The sequence below is a fragment of the Pteropus vampyrus genome, unplaced genomic scaffold (assembly GCF_000151845.1).
Source record: "Pteropus vampyrus isolate Shadow unplaced genomic scaffold, Pvam_2.0 Scaffold349, whole genome shotgun sequence".
NCBI lineage: Eukaryota > Metazoa > Chordata > Mammalia > Chiroptera > Pteropodidae > Pteropus > Pteropus vampyrus.
The window spans coordinates 2063896-2067880 of NW_011889130.1; the positions used below are offsets into that span (position 1 = coordinate 2063896).

The 3985-nt window shown below is 33.4% G+C and overlaps 1 protein-coding gene and 1 pseudogene across 2 annotated transcripts in view; one reads left to right on the forward strand and one right to left on the reverse strand.

Moving 5' to 3' along the window:
• CENPP (centromere protein P) overlaps positions 1 to 3985 on the reverse strand; it is a 206151-nt gene that overhangs the window by 191686 nt on the left and 10480 nt on the right. The gene's annotated exons all lie outside the window — the stretch shown is intronic.
• Positions 1961 to 2079, forward strand: LOC111731122 (annotated as a pseudogene).

Consider the following 3985-nt stretch of genomic DNA (forward strand, 5'->3'; position numbering starts at 1 on the left):
GAGAATTTCTCAAATCTAAGGAATGAGCTGGAGCTTGGAATTCAAGAAGTCAACAGAACACCCAATTATCTCAACCTAAAAAGGCCTTCTCCAAGATACATTGTATTAAAATTAACGAATATCTACAACAAAGACAGAATTCTCAGGACAGCCAGGGAAAAGAAGACGGTAACCTATAAAGGAAAATTCATTAGATTATCATCTATTCACAGCACAAATCTTACAAGCCAGGAAGTAGAGGAATCAAGTATTCAAACGATTAAATGAAAGGAACGAACAGCCGAAAATAATCTATCCAGCTAAGCTTCTTTTAAGATGTGAAAAAGAAATAAAGACCTTTCCAGACATACAAAAATTGAGGGAATTCTCCTCTACGAGGCCTGCATTACAGGAAATACTGAAAGGGGTCAGCTACTAAAACAAAATGACAAAAAAAAAAAAAAAATACATATTTAGGAATAAGGCGACTAGCAGGAGAGTAGTGCAACTGTTATAAAGAAGAAGATATTAAAATCTTAATAAACAAGAAAAGATTTGTTATAGCAAGTCAATAATGAACGTTCAGCATACATAGGGACGAACTGAAACAATAACAGAAAAGGGGAGGAGTCAAAGATCCAAATTCGCAAAGGGAAGTGGAGATAAGACACACATATAAGTAAATGGACAACTATATATATATAACTATCCTTTATATATTTGTAATGGTAACCACACAACAAAGATTCAGAACTGAAGTATAGAAAATAAAAGGACAAGAGAGAAATCCAACCAAAATAAAAAAAATAGGCACACATACAAGGAAGCAATGGAAACACCCACCTACCAGAAAGCAAAAGATAAAATAGCTATAAGACCTCACATTTCAATAATCACCCTAAATGTAAATGGAGTGAACTCACCAATAAAAAGGCATAGAGTTGCAGAATGGATCAAAAAACAAAACTCAACCATATGCTGCCTCCAGGACATCTCAGCTCCAAAGACAAATATAGACTCAAACTAAAAGGGTGGAAAATGATATTTCAAGCAAATGGCATTCAGAGAAAAGTGGGAGTAGCGGTATTAATATTGGACAACACTAACTTTGAAATCAAAAAGGTAAAGAAAGATACTGAGGGACACTTCATAATGATAAAGGGAATCATGTACCAAGAAGACATAACACTTATTAATATCTATGCTCCCAATCAGGTAGCCCCAAAATATATAAGGCAATTACTAACAGAACTAAAGGGAAAAACAGATCAAAACATTATCGTAATAGAGGAACTAAATACTCCACTGTTGGATATAGACAGACCATCCAAACAGAAAATCAATAAGGAAATGACATCCTTAAATGACACATGGGATCAACTGGACATAATTAACATTTATAGAGCCTTTCATACCCAAACAGCTGCTTTCACGTTCTTCTCTAGTCCACATGGAACATTCTCAAGGATGGACTACATACACAGAGATAGCTTCAACAAAAGTAACAGGGATGAAATCATACCAACCATACTCTCTGATCTTAATGCTTTGAAATTAGAAAACAGCAAAAAGAAAGCAGGAAGAACCACAAATACATGGAGATTAAACAACATACTACTGAAGAATAACTGGATCAGAGAAGAAATAAAAAGAGAGATCAAGAGACACATAGAAACGAATGATAATGATAGTACAACACTTCAAAACTTTTGCGATTCGGCAAAAGTGGTCATAAGAGGAAAGTTCATATCATCACAGACCTATGTCCAAAAACAAGAATGAACCCAAATAAACAACCTAATGCTTCATCTTAAACTAGGAGAGGAAGAAAAAAATGAAGCCTAAAATCAGCAGAAGGAAAGAAATAATCAAAAGTAGAGCAGAATTAAATGAAATTGAAAACAAACAAACAAAAACAATAGAAAAAGTAAATGAAACAAAGAGCTAGTTCTTTGATGAAGTTAATAAAACTAACAAACCGATCTATGGTCACGCCACCCTGAATGCGCCCGACCTCATCTGATCTCAGAAGTTAATCAAGGTCGGACCTGGTTAGTACTTGGATGGGAGACCACCTAGGAATAACAGGAGCTGTATGCGTTAAAAAAATAATAATAATAAATAAAAATTGACAACCTCTGGCTAGACTCTCTAAAGAAAAAAGAGAAAGGACACAAAAAAACAAAAGCAGGGATGAAAGACAAGAAATTATGACAGATCCCGCAGAAATACAAAGGATCATACAATAACACTATTTGAAAAAGTATATAACACCAAATTTAATAACCTAGAAGAAATGGGCTAGTCTTTAGAAAAATACAACCTTCCTAGACTGAATAAAAACAAACTGTAAAATCTAAATAGACTGGTCAGCAGTATGGAAATTGAAACGATCATCAAAACCTACGAAAAAGTAAAAGTCCAGGACCAGATGGCTTCACCAGTAAATTCTACAACATTCTAAGAAGATTTAATACCTGTTCTCCTTAACTCTTCCAAAAAATCAAAGAGGAGGCAATAAGAAGATTTAATACCTGTTCTCCTTAACTCTTCCAAAAAATCAAAGAGGAGGCAATATTTCCTAACTTATTTTATGAGACCATTATTACTCTGAAACCAAAACCTGATAAAAATAACACAAAAAAAGAAAAGTACAGACCAATCTCTCTCATGAACACAGATGCAAACTCCTAAATAAGATACTAGTGAACAGCAACATATTAAATACAGCAACATATTAAAAAGGTTATACACCATGATCAAGTGGGCTTCATCTCAAGGGCAAAGGGATGGTTCAACATACACAAATCGATTAATGTGATAAACAAATTAAAATATAAGAATCATATGATCATATTGATACATGCAGAAAAGGTATCCATTTATGATCAAAACACTTAAAATCAGTATAGAAGAAAAGTATCTTAACATGATAAAGGCCATATATGACAAATTCTCAGCTAACATTATATTGAATGGTGAAAAAAATAAAAATCTTCTAGGATCAGGAACAAGGCAAGGCTGTCCACTATCACACTGTTATTCAAGATAACACTGGACGTCCTAGCTAGTGCAATCAGGTAAGATAAAGATACAAAAGACATCCAAATAGGAAATGAAGAAGTCAAACTGTCACTTTGCGGATGACGTGCTTCCCTATATAGAAAACTCTAAAGATTTCACAAGAACACTACTAGAAACAATAAGCAAATACAGTAAAGTTTCTGAATACAAAAAGCAATGTTCAAAAATCCATTGCATTCCTATATTCTAATAATGAAGTGTCAGAAAAAGAAGTGGAAAAAATAATCTCACAATTGCAACAAAAACAATAAAATAACTAGGAATAAATCTAACGAAACATGTGAGGGATCTATATATTGAAAACTATAAGACCCTATTAAAAGAAATCAAAGAAGATACAAAGAAATGGAAAGATATTCCATGGATTGGAAGAATCAACATCGTTAAAATGACCATATTACCTAAAGCATTATACAGATTTAATGTAATCCCCATCGAAATTTCATCAGCATTTTTTAAAGAAATAGAACAAAAAATCATCAGATTTGCATGGAAGTACAAAAAACCCTGAATTGCCAAAGTCATCCTGAGGAAAAAGAACAAGGATGAAGGCATCACTCTACCTGACTTCAAATTAAACTACAAAGCAACAATAAACAAAACGACATGGAATTGGCAGAAAAACAGACACACGGACCAGTAGAACAGAATCAAGAGTCCATAAGTAAACCCATGTTTATATGGGCAAATAATTTTTGATAAAAAAGCAAAAAAACATACAGTTCAAGAAAGGAAAGCCTCTTCAATAAATGGTGTTGGGAAAACTGGAAAGTCACCTGCAAAAAAGAATGAAACTAGACTTGTCTATCACCACACACCAAAATTAACTCAGAATGAATTAAGGACGTAAATATAAGACTTGAAACAATAAAATGCATAGAAGAAAACATAGGAACTAAACTCAAGGATCTTGGACTTAAAG